Raw genomic sequence first — 17,865 nt, 5'->3', positions numbered from 1 at the left:
TTCATCCCATCATGTCCATACCCAATATAGAACATGGAATAGTACAGCACGGGGACAGGCCATTCATCCCATCATGTCCATACCCAATATAGAACATGGAATAGTACAGCACGGGGACAGGCCATTCGGCCCACCATGCCCGGGCCCAATATAGAACATGGAATAGTACAGCACGGGGACTGGCCATTCATCCCACCATGCCCGGGCCCAATATAGAACATGGAATAGTACAGCATGGGCAACAGGCCATTCCGCCCACAATGTTTGTGGCCAATATAGAACATGGAATAGTACAGCACGGGGACAGGCCATTCGGCCCACAATGTTTGTGGCCAATATAGAACATGGAATAGTACAGCACGGGGACAGGCCATTCGGCCCACCATGTCTGTACTCTATATAAGAGTACAGCACGGCAACAGGCCATTCGGCCCACAATGTTTGTGGCCAATATAGAACATGGAATAGTACAGCACGGGGACAGGCCATTCATCCCACCATGTCCATACCCAATATAGAACATGGAATAGTACAACAGGGCAACAGGCCATTCGGCCCACCATGCCTGGGCCCAATATAGAACATGGAATAGTACAGCAGGGCGACAGGCCATTCATCCCACCATGCCCGTGCCCAACATTGGATGGTACAGAATGGAACAGGCCATTCGGCCCACCATGTCTGTACTCAATATAAGACAGTACAGCACGGCAACAGGCCATTCGGCCCACCATGTCCAAACCCAACATAGAACATGGAATTGTACACCATTGTGGGCTCCTGGGCCATCGGTGCCGGCTCTGATTTGTTCGTCTAGTTTCCCTCCCCCACTGAATCTCAGTCTGAACGAGGGTCTCGATCGAAACATATAAGATTGTTAAGGGCTTGGACACGCTAGAGGCAGGAAACATGTTCCCGATGTTGGGGGAGTCCAGAACCAGGGGCCACAGTTTAAGAATAAGGGGTAAGCCATTTAGAACGGAGACGAGGAAACACTTTTTCTCACAGAGAGTGGTGAGTCTGTGGAATTCTCTGCCTCAGAGGGCGGTGGAGGCCGGTTCTCTGGATGCTTTCAAGAGAGAGCTAGATAGGGCTTTTAAAAATAGTGGAGTCAGGGGATATGGGGAGAAGGCAGGAACGAGGTACTGATTGGGGATGATCAGCCATGATCACAATGAATGGCGGTGCTGGCTCGAAGGGCCAAATGGCCTCTACTCCTGCACCTATTGTCTATTATGTTGTGAGAGAAGTTGTTGCAAGTTCAAACCATCAGGGAGCATTCTTTGTGAAAGGGCCAGGTTGTGTCAGCAGGACTGAGAGACAAGGACTGGTAAAGTGAGTGAGTAGTGTAAATCTTGGCTGGCGTCCAGCGAGTGACAGTCACACGGGGGCTGCACCCAGCGGAATCATCCGGAAGGTCTGCCCAATTCACAATACCAAAGGTTAATTACACAAACACAGTTATCGCATCGGAGGCAGGTACAAAGTTGGCCATCTCCACCCTGAGCAAAGATTCACACATCTCTTCACCGGCACAGAAGCCACCAGCCACGGTGAATGAGGAAGGAGATAAGATAAAGGCCACACAGAGTGACAGATGCTCACTTCTAACTTGCTTTCATATGCTCATCAGTGATAGGAGCAGAATTAGGCCATTCGGCCCATCAAGTCTACTCCGCCATTCAATCATGGCTGATCTGTCTCTCCCTCCTAACCCCATTCTCCTGCCTTCTCCCCATAACCCCCGACACCCGTACTAATCAAGAATCTATCTATCTCTGCCTTAAATATATCCACTGACTTGACCTCCACAGCCGTCTGTGGCAAAGAATTCCACAGATTCACCACCCTCTGATGAAAAAAATCCCTCCTCATCTCCTTCCTAAAAGAACGTCCTTTAATTCTGAGGCTTGGACCTCTGGTCCTAGACTCTCCCACTAGTGGAAATATCCTCTCCGCATCCACTCCATCCAGGCCTTTCACTATTCTGTATGTTTCAATGAGGTCCCCCCTCTCAGCACATCTTTCCTCAGAGGTGGGGCTCAAAACTGCCCACAATAGTGCAGTTATGGTCCCCTAAATTGAGGAAGGACATTCTTGCTATTGAGGGAGTGCAGCGTAGGTTTACTAGATGAATTCCCGGGAAGGCAGGACTGTCATATGCTGAGAGAATGGAGCGGCTGGGCTTGTATACTCTGGAGTTTAGAAGGATGAGAGGGAATCTTATTGAAACATATAAGATTGTTAAGGGTTTGGACACGCTAGAGGCAGGAAACATGTTCCCGATGTTAGGGGAGTCCAGAACCAGGGGCCACAGTTTAAGAATAAGGAGTAAGCCATTTAGAATGGAGATGAGGAAACACTTTTTCACACAGAGAGTGGTGAGTCTGTGGAATTCTCTGCCTCAGAGTGCGGTGGAGGCAGGTTCTCTGGATGCTTTCTAGAGAGAATTAGATAGGGCTCTTAAAGATAGCGGAGTCAGGAGATATGGGGAGAAGGCAGGAACGGGGTACTGATTGGGGATGATCAGCCATGATCACATTAAATGGGGGTGCTGGCTCGAAGGGCCGAATGGCCTACTCCTGCACCTATTGTCTATTGACCCGCTGAGTTACTCCAGTGCTGTGTGTTAAACAAATTAATAACTGTTTGCAGAGGTGACTACTTTGATCAATAAGAGCGTTTGGAAATAAAGCTGCTAATGATGAGGGAGCAGGAGCTGAGGAGATGCCAAGGGATTTGATGTCACTGTGTATACATCTATAGAGGCCAGTGCAAACAACATACAGTAATGAAAGGCTAATGGAACGCTGACCTCATCTCTGCTGCTGCAACTTTAGTTTTAGGCTTTAGAGATACAGCGTGGATACAGGCCCTTCGGCCCATCGAGTCCGCACCGACCAGCGATCCCCGCACACTAACACTATCCTACACACACTAGGGGACAATTTACATTTACACCAAGTAGCCAATGAACCTACAAACCCTGCACGTCTTTGGAGTGTGGGAGGAAACCGAAGATCTCGGAGAAAACCCACGCAGGTCACGGGGAGAACGTGCAAACTCCGTACAGACAGCGCCCGTAGTCGGGATCGAACCCGGGTCTCTGGCGCCGTGAGGCAGCAACTCTACCCGCTGCGCCACCGTGCCTGCGACCGCAACAGAAAGGGGAAGCATCGTTTCTGGTTGTTGCAATCGTGGGGAAGAGTGCAGCGTGGTTGCCGTGGCAACCGTGCCTCAGAGATATAGAGTAGAGAGTAGGGGAATCGAGTGCCAAAGGACATAGGTTCAAGGTGAAACATAGAAAATAGGTGCAGGAGGAGGCCATTCGGCCCTTCGAGCCAGCACCGCCATTCTATGTGATCATGGCTGATCGTCGCCAATCAATAACCCGTGCCTGCCTTCTCCCCATATCCCTTGACTCCACTAGCCCCTAGACCTCTATCTAACTCTCTCTTAAATCCATCCAGTGACTTGGCCTCCACTGCCCTCTGTGGCAGGGAATTCCAGAAATTCACAACTCTCTGGGTGAAAAAGTTTTTTCTCACCTCAGTCTTAAATGACCTCCCCTTTATTCTAAGACTGTGTGGCCCCTGGTTCTGGACTCGCCCAACATTGGGAACATTTTTCCTGCATCTAGCTTGTCCAGTCCTTTTATAATGTTATATGTTTCTATAAGATGCCCCCTCATCCTTCTACCTCCTCATCCTTGAAGGGGAAAAGATTTAATAGGAACCTGAGGGGTAATGTTTTGACACAAAGGGTGGTGGGCGTATGGAACAAGCTGCCAGAGGGGGTACTTCTGGTAAGTACTATCGCAACAATTAGACAGGTACATGGATAGGGCAGGTTTGGAGGGATATGGGCCAAGCGCAGGCAGGTGGGACTATTGTAGCTGGGACATGTTGGCCGGTGTGGGCAAGTTGGGCCGATGGACCTGTTTCCACACTGTATGATTCTACATGTAGTCCTTAGAAGCAGGGCAAGAGTCAAGAGTGTTAAATTGCCACAGGTCCCAAAACAGAACAATCAGATTCTTACTGAAGACAGACACAAAATGCTGGAGTAACTCAGCGGGAGGGGCAGCATCTCTGGAGAGAATGAATGGGTGACATTTCGGGTCGAGACCCTTCTTCAAAGATTCTTACATACAGCAGCACAACACATACGTCAACATAGTTCTTTGTAAAACCCAGAATAAACAACAAAAACTATTCAGTGTGTGTGCATATTATATATTATATATATAAATATATATATAAGCCGAATGGTCTGCTCCTGCACCTATTGTCTTGTCTATAAAGTTCACCCAAGAAGCACATACTCCTTCTCACCCAGCTTACAGCTAACAATAGTCTGTTTCCTTTGCTTTTTGCATATCTTTCATTCATTTGTTTTATATCACCGTCTATATCTCTCGTTTCCCTTTCCCCTGACTCTCAGTCTGAAGGGTCTCGACCTGAAACGTCGCCCATTCCTTCTCTCCAGAGATGCTGCCTGTCCCGCTGAGTTACTCCAGCACTCTGCCTATCGTGAGCACATACAGGGATTGTTCATGGAACCTGGAGAACATGGGTAGGTGACGTTTCACAGAGTGCTGGAGTAACTCAGCGGGTCAGGCAGCATCTGTGGAGAACATGGATAGGTGACGTTTCACAGAGTGCTGGAGTAACTCAGCGGGTGCAGCAGCATCTATGGAGCTAAGGAAATGGGCAACGTTTCGGGCCGAAACCCTTCCGGGTTTTGGCCCGAAACGTTGCCTATTTCCAGAAGGGTTTCGGCCCGAAACGTTGCCTATTTCCTTAGCTCCACAGATGCTGCTGCACCATAACTCAGCGGGTCAGGCAGCATCTGTGGAGAACATGGATAGGTGACGTTTCACAGAGTGCTGGAGTAACTCAGCGGGTCAGGCAGCATCTGTGGAGAACGTGGATAGGTGACGTTTCACAGAGTGCTGGAGTAACTCAGTGCACGGTAAAGCCAGCAAAGTCAGATCAAGAATAGTCTGAGGGTCTCTCTCCAATGAGGTAGATAGTAGTTCAGTACAGCTCCCTAGTTGTGGTCGGATGATCCACATTTCTGATAACAGCTACAGGTGTCCTTGGAGTTGAAGATGGAGAGGAGAGCTGGATTAATGTGAACAATTTGGATGGCGGACTGCTTCATTTTCCAGTGTATATGCTTGGGATGTTGGATCATTAGATTGAAACTTTAAAGATCCTGGGGGTTTTAATTTGTAGTTGGGCTTCATCCAATTCTCTGCGAAAGATGCAAAAAAATAAAAGCTGATTTTTCTTCCCCTGACAATGTGGAGTTCCCAGATTTGTTTTGAAGTTCTTGGAAATGGTGTTGGCTCCGCTTGCATGAGAGCGTTATGATGCTCCAATGAATTAGTCGACATACATGTCATCCGCACTTTGGATAAAAACATTGGTTCTAAAATAAAAACCTAATTTGGTGATGTTCTGGGACTTGAGGGCCCGAGCTACAGGGAGAGGTTGAGCAGGCCAGGACTTTATTCATAGAAACATAGAAAATAGGTGCAGGAAGAGGCCATTCGGCCCTTCGAGCCAGCACCGCCATTCATTGTGATCATGGCTGATCGTCCCCTATCAATAACCCGTGCCTGCCTTCTCCCCATATCCCTTGACTCCACTAGCCCCTAAAGCTCTATCTAACTCTCTCTTAAATCCATCCAGTGATTTGGCCTCCACTGCCCTCTGTGGCAGGGAATTCCATAAAGTCACAACTCTCTGGGTGAAAAAGTTTTTTCTCACGTCAGTCTTAAATGACCTCCCCTTTATTCTAAGATTTGGAATATTCCTTGGAGCGCAGGAGGATGAGGGGTGATTTTTACAGAGATGGATAAACTCATCAAGGAGATAGTTAGAGTGAGTACACAGAGTCTTGTTACCAAGGTGGACAATCAAGAATGAGTGGGCAGAATTAGAGCACATGGTATTGGGGGTAGGGCATTGACATGGATAGAGAACTGGTTGGCATACAGGAAGCAAAGAGTAGGGATTAATGGGTCATTTTCAGAATGGCAGTCAGTGACTAGTGGGGTGCCGCAAGGCTCAGTGCTGGGATCCCAGTTATTTACACTATATACTAACGATTTAGACGAGGGAATTAAATGTGACATCTCCAAGTTTGCGGATGACACAAAGCTGGGTGGCAGTGTGAGCTGTGAGGAGGATGCTATGAGGCTGCAGGATGACTTGGACAGATTGGGTGAGTGGGCAGATGCATGGCAGATGTAGCATAATGTGGATAAATGTGAGGTTATCCACTTTGTTGGCAAGAACAGGAGGGCAGGTTATTATCTGAATGGTAGATCGACACAAAATGCTGGAGTAACTCAGCGGGACAGGCTAACAGAATCAAGGGATATGGGGAGAAGGCAGGAACGTGGTACTGATTCTGGATGATCAGCCATGATCATGCTGGCTCAAAGGGCCAAATGGCCTAATCGTGCACCTATTGTCTATGTTTCTATGTTGAAAACACGGGTGCAGAGGTTTAAGGTGAAGGGGGAAAGATTTAATAGGAACCCAAAGGGCAATGTTTTCAGATTCAGATTCAGATTCAATTTTAATTGTCATTGTCAGTGTACAGTACAGAGACAACGAAATGCATTTCGCTCAGTTTTCACTCAGATGGAGGGTGTAGGAATGGAGCTGCCAGAGGAGATAGTTGAGGCAACCATGGATTGTATCCGTTTATTTTGTTGCATCTTAAACAGGGTATCCCGATGAGTGACCAAACAAAGACTGAGATGTTCCTCACAGTACAAGATGTGAGCAACCATGAAAAGACCGTCTGAAGAAGCGTCCCGACCCAAAACGTCACCTATCCATGTTCTCCACAGATGCTGCCTGACCCGCTGAGTTACTCCAGCTTTTTGTGTCCATCTTGGATTTAAACCAGCACCTGTAGTTCCTTCCTACACATAAGGGGATAACGTTTAGTGTAAGATAAACACAAGCAGACGTTGAATAAGCCAGCTTTCTTAAACAAATACCTGATCGTACATTTTTGAATCAGTAGCTGTCTAAACAAACTATGGGACAGAGCAGGTGACCAGAGAGTTGCATTCCTTTTTCTATTGAGCAGGCCTCTTGTTCTGCTCATCGGGGATTGAATGTTTAAACTTGGAACTGAGGCAAGAACTGAAATACTTGAAGCATTTCCTGTGTAGTTGTGAATCCAAGTTCATACATTTCATGTTACAATCCAGTTCCTAGTAACGGGCCAGGAACCCCAAAGGGAAAGTTTGTGTTGCAGAATTGTAGAGGAGGCGATCAGACTATTGGGTTCGTCAGCCTTGCAGATGACATTACTGAGAATTTCAAAAATAACAACTTATTTAAAAAAATAGCACGGTTTAAAGACACATTAACACAGCAGTTATACGTTAGGTTAGAGATACAGTGCAGAAACAGGCCCTTCGGCCCAGCGAGTCCGTGCCGACCAGCAATCCCCACACACTAGTACTATCCCAAACACGCCAGGGACAATTTACAATTTTACCGAAGCCAATTAACCTACAAACCTGATGTTTTGGGAGTGTGGGAGGAAACCGGAGCACCCGGAGAAAACCCACGCCATCACGAATTCGATCCTGGCTGTGGGTGCTGTCTGTACGGAGTTTGCATGTTCTCCCCATGACCTGCGTGGGTTTTCTACGGGGGCTCCAGTTTCCTCCCCCTCCCCCTCCCCCCCCCCCCCCCTCTTCTCCCATCAGGCAAAAGGTATATTTAAGAGGGAGTTAGATGTGGCCCTTGTGGCTAAGGGGATCAGAGGGTATGGAGAGAAGGCAGGTACGGGATACTGAGTTGGATGATCAGCCATGATCATATTGAATGGCGGTGCAGGCTCGAAGGGCCGAATGGCCTACTCCTGCACCTAATTTCTATGTTTCTATGTTTCTATAGCAGTGTGAAAACACACACCTCCAGATTCAAGGACAGTATCTTCCCAGCTGTTATCAGGCAACTGAATCATCTTCTCCCCAACTAGAGAGCAGTGCTGGACTACTATCTACCTCACTGGAGATCCTCAGACTATCTTTGAATCAACTCTATCTTGCACTAATCGTTATTCCCTTATCATGTATCTGTACACTGTAGACGGCTCGATTATAATCATGTATTGTCTTTCCGCTGACTGGTTAGCACGCAACAAAAGCTTTTCACTGTACCTCGGTACACGTGACAGTAAACTCAACTGAACATAGAACCTTTAGGACCTGCTGTCATTCACATGATTGAAGAGCTCTATCTCATTTCAAAGATGTTGATACTCAGTACATGGGCTGCACAAACCTACATGACTCACATCCCAAGTCATGTAAGTAAACACAGCAAGCCTTCGATTGCATCCGCTGCTCTAGGTGTCAGCTGCTCTACATCGGTGAGACCAAGCACAGGCTCGGCGATCGCTTCGCCCAACACCTCCGCACAGTCCGCAATAACCAACCCGATCTCCCGGTGGCTCAGCACCTCAACACCCCCTCCCATTCCCAATCCGACCTTTCTGTCCTGGGCCTCCTCCATGGCCAGAGTGAGTCCCACCGTAAATTGGAGGAGCAGCTCCTCATATTTCGCTTGGGCAGTTTACACCCCAGCGGTATGAACATTGACTTCTCCAATTTCAGGTAGTCCCTGCTTTCTCCCTCCTTCCCCTCCCCTTCCCAGCTCTCCCACAGCCCACTGTCTCTGCCTCTTCCTTTCTTCTTCCCGCCCCCCCACCCCCACATCAGCCTGAAGAAGGGTCTCGACCCGAAACGTCACCCATTCCTTCGCTCCATAGATGCTGCCTCACCCGCTGAGTTTCTCCAGCATTTTTGTCTACCTTCTACATCAACAAATTATTTTCACAGTTTCCCTATCAAGAGGCATGAAACCTTTTAGCCTCACTAACAACTATGGTACACAATGCAGGGTGGCAAGGGTTGCGGGGAACCTACATCGAGAACCAGAGAACGTAGGTTTAAGGTGAAGGGGGAAAGATTTAATAGGAACCTGAAGGGCAACTTTTTTTTACACAAGGGCGTTTTGAACAAGCTGCCAGAGGAGGTAGTTGAAGCTGGGACTACCCCAACGTTCAAGGAACAGTTAGACATGGATTGGACTGGTCTGTTGGGATATGGGCCAAATGCAGGCAGATAGGACTAGTGTAGATGGGACGTGTTGGCCGGTGTGGGCAAGTTGGGCCGAAGGGCCTGTTTACATGCTGGATGACTTATGACCCTGATACACAGAGTGCTGGAGTAACTCAGCGGGTCAGGCAGCATCTGTGGAAAACATGGATAGGTGACGTTTCACAGAGTGCTGGAGTAACTCAGCGGGTCAGGCAGCATCTATGGAGCTAAGGAAATAGGCAACGTTTCGGGCCGAAACGTTGCCTATTTCCAGAAGGGTTTCGGCCCGAAACGTTGCCTATTCCCTTAGCTCCACAGATGCTGCTGCACCATAACTCAGCGGGTCAGGCAGCATCTGTGGAGAACATGGATAGGTGACGTTTCACAGAGTGCTGGAGTAACTCAGCGGGTCAGACAGCATCTGTGGACAACATGGATAGGTGACGTTTCACAGAGTGCTGGAGTAACTCAGCGGGTCAGACAGCATCTGTGGACAACATGCATTCAGGTCAGGACCCTTCTTCAGACCTTCCCACCTTTAGTTGCTTTATGCGTCTACCTCATGTAATCGTTTGATTAGTTTATGAGACGTGGGTGTAATCGGCAATATCCTGCCAATTTCTAATTGCTCTTGTTACGGGCGAGCCACCACCTTGAACAGCCGCATCCTTGTAGCAGCGATCCTCGGGCAGTGTGAGCAGGGAGGGGCAGCATTCCCAGAGGGAAGGATGTGTTGCCGCTGCTTGGAGCGCTCAGAGGAGGTGTACGAGAAAGGTGCCAAGCATTAGTGGGTTGACATAGGAGAAGTGTTTGATGGCTCTGGGCCTGTACTCGCTGGAGTTCAGAAGGATGAGGGAGGAACTCACTGAGTTGATGGTGTGGTACATTATGTGTACCGAGGTACATGTCTGTACACAGTTCAGTACAGCTCAACCTGCCTGGTCTCACTACAACGTCTCAGAGAAGTATCTCGGAAACTGTACAAATACAGTACAGTAGGAGTCACTGAGACAGTAGTCTCCACTTTGGCCCCATCTCCCAGAGCTACTTGAAGTTAGAGAAGTCAATGTTCATACCGCTGGGGTGTAAGCTGCCCAAACGATATATGAGGTGCTGTTCCTCCAATTTGCGCTGGGCCTCACTCTCACAATGGAGGAGGCCCAGGACAGGAAGGTCAGCGTGGGAATGGGAGGGGGAGTTGAAATCCTAACATCGGGCCACTGTGCACTCTGAGGGAGACATCGTCGCTACCTGTGGTTGACCCAAACATGTTAAACTGTCAAAGCCCAGCCTTGCCTTGGCTCAAAACCAACACTTAAAAATAGTAACCGACAGGGAATGATTTCCATGCCTGTCAGAGACTCTGTGCTCAACTCATTCACAAGCGACAAGCTTCAGACACAACTTGACACCAAGCCCTGCTTGCCGCAAGGCCTTGGTGTACTTATTTTAAACCCCAGACAGAAGAATATGTATTCATTTGTCTGGAATTGTACAACGGTCATAGAGTGATGAAGGCAAACGCAACGCTAGCATTTATTTCAGGAAGACTGGAATACAAACACAGGGATGTAGTGCTGAGGCTCTATAGGGTGCAGGTCAGGCCGCATTTGGAATATTGTGAGCAATTGTGGGCCCCATATCTGAGGAAGGATGTGCTGGCTCTGGAGAGGGTCCAGAGGAGGTTTACGAGAATGATCCCAGGAATGAGTGGGTTAACCTTTGAGTTCATTGGCTATATTTAAGAGGGAGTTAGAAGTGGCCCTTGTGGCTAAATGGATCAGGGGGTCTGGAGAGAAGGCAGGTACAGGATACTGAGTTGGATGATCAGCCATGATCATATTGAATGGCGGTGCAGGCTCGAAGGGCCGAATGGCCTCCTCCTGCACCTATTTTCTATGTTTCTATTGTCTATTGGGAAGCTGGAGATATGGTAACAGAGATGCTGCCGGCTCCACCGAGTTACTCCAGCTGTTTGTGTCCGTCTTTGGTGTAAAGCAGCACCTGCAGTTCCTTCCTACACAGAGGTTTAGAGGGATATGGGCCAAACGTGGGCAGGTGGGACCAGGCGTGGATGGGGCACGTTGGGCGGCGTGGGCAAGTTGGGCCTAAGGGCCCGTTTCTATGCTGTATCACTCTGATCAGTTGGTGACTGGTGAGGATACAGGCAATGAATCCTTCAGATTTGCAATAAAGGATCTGTCCCACTGTACGAGCTAATCCAAGAGCTCTCCCGAGTTTAAAAAAAAATCAAACTCGTGGTAAGTACGTAGAATGTACGTAGCGGGTACGTCGGAGCTCGGGGACGTCTCTTAGCATCTCGTAACGCTAACGGCAATTACTCGGGAAACGCGGTAAGCTCGTGAAGACTCGTGACGTTTTTTCAGCATGTTTGAAAAACGTCCACGAGAGCCCTGAGTACATCTGAGCGGCTATTACCGTAATTCTCCGAGTTCGAGTCAGGGGAAACTCGGGAGAACTCTTGAATTACTACACCTGGAGGCTGCAGCGAATTGTCCGATCAGCAGAGAAGATTATTGGCTGCAACCTTCCCTCCATTGATGAATTGTACACTGCAAGGGCCAGGAAGCGAGCGGGCAAGATCATCTCTGACCCCCCTCACACCCTGGCCACAAACTCTTTGAATCACTTCCCTCTGGAAGGCGACTCCGGACTGTCAAAGCTGCCACAGCCAGACATAAAAACAGTTTTTATCCACGAGTAGTTGCTCTACTCAACAGCCAAAAATCTGTAGCCTCCCTTTGATCTGGTATTTTGTTGGTTCACATGCTTGATCAATGGTGTTTTATCATTAATGTTTTATTATTATCAATGTTCAGTGTTTTCTGAGTCATTTGTAACTGTCACTGTATGTCATGTTGTTACTTGTGGGCGGAGCACCAAGGCAAATTCCTTGTATGTGAATACTTGGCCAATAAACGTACTTACTTAGCTCACGTACCTAGTGTGGAGCATTAGTTTACTTTAGAGATACAGCGCGGAAACAGGCCCTTCAGCCCACCGGGTCCGTGCCGACCAGTGATCCCCGCACAGTAACACTACCCTACACACACCAGGGACAATTTACAAATTCCTTGTATGTGAATACTTGGCCAATAAACATACTTACTTACTTAACTCGTACACAGTGGGACAGGCCCTTAACTGTACCTCACCACACTAAGACACGGTGCACAGGGAGGTTGGTGCGTCTGTTTCCACCGGCCCTAACTAACCCCCCCCCCCCCCCCACTTCAAGTCGTCGACCCTCTGACATGCTAGCATGAAAATAAACTTGCCGCTTTTTCAAAGTATTTTCAATCACCTCGCACAGAAATAAATGACGGCCTTTGAAGTGTGTGAAATGCTTTGCTTGCAAGGCCCTGGGCATGCAGATTGCACATGACTGACTGTCTGTGTGGGCTGGGATACACGGTGGGGGATGGGGAGCAAGAGGATGAGCTCAAATAGAACAAACTACAACATTGACTGAGTCACGCACAGAAACGTGTTCTCAATCTGTGACAGGACTGAAGGCAGAGGAAAGGAGCTCAATGCCAGAAAGATCAGATGCTTCCAACATTTCCTGCTGGTGGAGTGAAGGAACAAAGATCACATGGAAACAGTAGGTACAAAAAAAACTGCAGATGCTAGTTTATACTAAAGCTAGACACAGAGTGCTGGAGTAACTCAGCGGGTCAGGCAGCATCTGTGGAGAACATGGATAGGTGACGTTTCACAGAGTGCTGGAGTAACTCAGCGGGTCAGGCAGCATCTGTGGGGAACATGGATAGGTGACGTTTCACAGAGTGCTGGAGTAACTCAGCGGGTCAGGCAGCATCTGTGGGGAACATGGATAGGTGACGTTTCACAGAGTGCTGGAGTAACTCAGCGGGTCAGGCAGCATCTGTGGAGAACATGGATAGGTGACCAAGGATAATCAGGTCGATCCCTTTTTCAGAAACGCTCTACACTGGACATTTCAATTCCTGTTGTGAGGGGGAAAGCAGGGTCAAGGGGGGAGAAAATAAGATGAATCAGTCTGAAGAAGGGTCTTAAGCTATATTTAAGAGGGAGTTAGATGTGGCCCTTGTGGCTAAAGGGATCAGGGGGTATGGAGAGAAGGCAGGTACAGGATACTGAGTTGGATGATCAGCCATGATCATATTGAATGGCGGTGCAGGCTCGAACACAACACAAATTGTCACCCATCCACGATGAACAGCTGCAGTTCCTTGCTTCTACAAAATGATAACATCTTTGCAAAAACTACAACAGATGAATACGCAGACCAGCTCCTCACGAGTAATTCTACCTGTTCCCTCAAAGCACCCTGGTTTACACTTTAGAGATACAGTGCAGGAAACAGGCCCTTCGGCCCATCGAGTCCGCACCGACCAGCGATCTCCGTACTCCAGTACTACACACACACACACACACACACACACACATGGGACAATTTACATTTACACCAAGCCAATTAACCTACAAACCTGTACGTCTTTGGAGTGTGGGAGGAAACCGGAGCACCCGGAGAAAACCCTCGCAGGTAACGGGGAGAAGGTACAAACTCCGTACAGACAGCACCCGTAGTCGGGATGGAACCCGGGTCCCTGGCGCTGTGAGGCAGCAACTCTACCGCTGCGCCACCAGGATTTCTTTCCTCTGCTGGAGGGCACCGTTTTGCAGGTTGCGACTTTGCAGTGAAAATGGGCAGCTTTTTGTGGGAATCACTGCCTTAAGGGCCTGTCCCACTTACGCAACTTTTTCGGCAACTGCCGGCACCCGTCATAGTCGTAGCAGGTCTCCGAAAATGTTCAACATGTTGAGAATCCAGCGGCGACCAGAACAAGGTACGACTCTTTGGGCGACTACTCACGACCGTACAGGCTTCACCCCGCGACATGTCGCCTGTATGGTCGTGAGTCGTCTCCTCAGTCGCCCAAAGAGTCGTAGCGTCTTTCTGGTCGCCGCTGGATTTTCAACATGGTGAAAATTTTCGGCGACCTATGACGGGTGCCGGCAGTCGCCGAAAAAGTCGCGTAAGTGGGACAGGCCCTTAACTCAGCCAGAGTTCAAATGCACTTATAAATCTGATAACAGAAAGAAAACAGGATGGGCCCCAGTTCCCTCGCGCTGACGCAGATGTGGAGAGAAGTCATGTCCACCCACTCCTGACTGGGCTTAGATAAATGTGTAGGAAGGAACTGCAGATGTTGGTTTAAACCAAAGACAGACTGAAGAAGGGTCTCGACCCAGAAACATCCCCTCTGCTCTACCTATTGGACTGGAGTTTGACTTGACTGTATTTATGTGTATTGTTATCTGATCTGTTTGGCCAGCACAACTGATTGTATCTATGCCTGGAATATCCGAAGAGGCAAGGAACTGCACATGCTGGTTTACAAAAAAAGACGTACAGGTTTGTAGGTTAATTGGCTACTTGGTATAAGTGTAAATTGTCGCTAGTGTGTGTAGGGTAGTGTTACTGTGCGGGGATCACTGGTCGGCACGGACTCGGTGGGCTGAAGGGCCTGTTACCGCGCTGTATCTCTAAAGTAAACTATTGCTCCACACTAGGTACGTGAGTCAAGTAAGTACGTTTATGGCCAAGTATTCACATACAAGGAATTTGCCTTGGTGCTCCGCCCACAAGTAACAACATGACAAACAGTGACAGTTACGAATGACTCAGAAAACACTAAACATTAATAATAATAAAACATTAATGATAAAACACCATTGATCAAGCATGTGAACCAACAAAATACCAGATCAAAGGGAGGCTACAGATTTTTGGCTGTTGAGTAGAGCAACTACTCGTGGATAAAAACTGTTTTTATGTCTGGCTGTGGCAGCTTTGACAGTCCGGAGTTGCCTTCCAGAGGGAAGTGATTCAAAGAGTTTGTGGTCAGGGTGAGAGGGGTCAGAGATGATCTTGCCCGCTCGCTTCCTGGCCCTTGCAGTGTACAGTTCATCAATGGAGGGAAGGTTGCAGCCAATAACCTTCTCTGCTGATCGGACGATTCGCTGCAGCCTCCAGGTGTCGTGCAAAGCACTTGCAGTTGGTTTGATTGAGTTTCCACACAATGGGTGTGTGCGCGAGATAGTCCCGATCCACCCCTCACTCCCCGCACCACATCATGTTCACATCCAGGCAAAGATCGCCCAGTAAAAATAGTCGTCTTGTTCAAGAAGCTGTAACCACGGCATTACCCAACTCACGCGGCATTCAGAACACCGCCACAATCTGCGGCAAATGATTCAATGCAAACACATGGTGTCTGAGAAACCGCATGCAGTCACGTTGAGCGGTGATCCCGTCCTGCTCCGTAAACCCAAGCAGCGATGTCCTTGCCCCCAGCCAGCACTTCCCATCCACAAAGAATCTTAACTTTCAACTCAAAGTCCACTTCAATCACCACACAAATACATTATTCATTGATAACCTCTTACCCACACCCATTATCACGTACTCTGTCGAAACTTGAGCAAACACAGTCACAGAGCTAAGATACTATAGAAACGGGGCCCTTCGGCCCATCTTGTCCACGCCAACTGTTCGCACACTGGGATGGTCCCATTTGCCTGCATTTATAGAAACATAGAAAATAGGTGCAGGAGTAGGCCATTCGGCCCTTCAAGCCAGCACCACCATTCAATATGATCATAGCTGATCATCCACAATCAGTACACCCGTTCCTGATTTTTCCCCATATCCCTTGATTCCGTTAGCCCCAAGAGCTAAATCTAGGTCTCTCTTGAAAACATCGAATTGGCCTCCACTGCCGTCTGTGGCAGAGAATTCCACAGATTCACAACTCTCTGGCCCATATCACTCTAAACCCTTCCCGTCCATATATTTGTCCAAATGTCAGCGGGTCAGGCAGCATCTGCGGAGAACATGGATAGGTGACGTTTCACAAAATGCTGGAGTAACTCAGCGGGTCAGGCAGCATCTCTGGAGCGAAGGGATAGATGACGTTTCGGGTCGAGACCCTTCTTCAGACTCGGACTCTCCCGCAGCTGCGGGCCTCACTCACCCTGGTCTGTAATGGACCCCAACTTCACTTCATTCTACGACTAATAAAAGCTTGCGGCTGAAACGCCTTGTGCAGGATGGAGTGTCTGATCCTGCCCCACACCTTCACTCACAGCCGTCTGTTACCATGCATCACATCCAACTGATCCACCCCCTCACCAGAAGCCTGCTCTACACTCAACCCTCCCACGGTTTCTCAGCAACCACCTTACATTGGATCGGGGCACTGCATACATTCGCACCTTGCATCAGTGGCTAGGACCCTGTTTCATGGACCTTCAAGGTCAAGTCAAGATTGTGTACAGAGTAACTGTTGCATCTTGTGCAAGAAGGAACTGCAGATGCTGGTTTATACCGAAGACAGACACAAAATGCTGGAGTAACTCAGCGGGACAGGCAGCATCTCTGGAGAGAAGGAATGGGTGACGTTTCAGGTCGAGACCCTTCTTCAGACCAAAGATCCTATAGCGGAGCAAGATAGACCACTCCTGCTAAATGCAATGGGCTGACGTGGGCCTTTTTTTCATATATTTCAGTAACCCGACCCAACCCGATTCGCAGTGTAATCAACGTTGCGGGGGAACAGTTTGTGTTAATAAATTAAAATTCTGTAAATGAGGGGAAGATTTTTACCAAATAACTTTTATTTTTACGAGGATGTTTCCGTAACCGGCTTCCGTCTCCGCACTAGTATCCTACGGGATCTTTGGTGTGGAGACGGAAGCCGGTTACGGAAATGGGGCCGAAAATTACCCGTGAATCTGCCCATGACCGTACTACGTCTTTTTTGTCGAGTGGATGATCTTGCTCGCTATAGGATCTTTGCTTCAGACTGGTTAGGGATAAGGGAAACGAGAGATGTAGACGATGATGTGGAGAGATAAAGAACAATGAATGAAAGATATGCAAAAAGTAACGATGATGAAGGAAACAGGCCATTGTTAGCTGTTTGTTGGGTGAGAACGAGAAGCTGGTGCGACTTGGGTGGGGGAGGGATAGAGAGAGAGGGAATGCCGGGGCTACCTGAAGTGAGAGAAATCAATATTCATACCACTGGGCTGTAAGCTGCCCAAGCGAAATATGAGATGCTGTTCCTCCAATTTGTAATATCCAGGCGCTCCTTGCTGGAGAGGCCAGCACCTCCACCCCAGCGTCAGAGACTTCCTGTAGGTTAAACGGGGCTGGGAATGGTGTGGGAGATGTGGCACCCCGCTCCTATTGTTGGGGCGCAGACATGGGATGTCTTCCTAAATGTCTTCCTGAGCGAGAATGGGTCCGAGTGTGTTCTCACCGATAGCTCGCGGAGTAGCATCATGAAGCTCTTCGGTCGTCACGGTGGCGCAGCGGGTAGAGTTGCTGCCTCACGGCGCCGGAGACCCAGGTTCCATCCCGACTACGGGTGCCGTCTGTACCGAGTTTGTACGTTCTCCCCGTGACCTGCGTGGGTTTTCTCCGGGCGCTCTGGTTTCCTCCCACACTCCAAAGACGTGCTGGGTTGTAGGTTAATTGGCTTGGTGTAAATGTAAATTGTCCCTAGTGTGTGTAAGGCCAATTCACTGGCCGTTTTCAAGAGAGTTAGATTTAAAGGGTCAAAGGATATGGGGGAGAAAGCAGGAACGGGGTACTGATTGTGGATGATCAGCCATGATCATATTGAATGGCGGTGCAGGCTCGAAGG

General features: G+C 48.7%; 1 protein-coding gene across 3 annotated transcripts in view; it reads right to left on the bottom strand.

The window, feature by feature from the left end:
- spred2 (sprouty related EVH1 domain containing 2) overlaps positions 1-17,865 on the bottom strand; it is a 67,822-nt gene that overhangs the window by 33,399 nt on the left and 16,558 nt on the right. The window lies entirely within an intron of this gene.

Source organism: Amblyraja radiata, chromosome 8 (genome assembly GCF_010909765.2).
Source record: "Amblyraja radiata isolate CabotCenter1 chromosome 8, sAmbRad1.1.pri, whole genome shotgun sequence".
NCBI classification, from domain to species: domain Eukaryota; kingdom Metazoa; phylum Chordata; class Chondrichthyes; order Rajiformes; family Rajidae; genus Amblyraja; species Amblyraja radiata.
The sequence above is the reverse complement of the archived record's forward strand: the minus strand, read 5'-3'. Positions and strand labels throughout refer to the sequence as shown.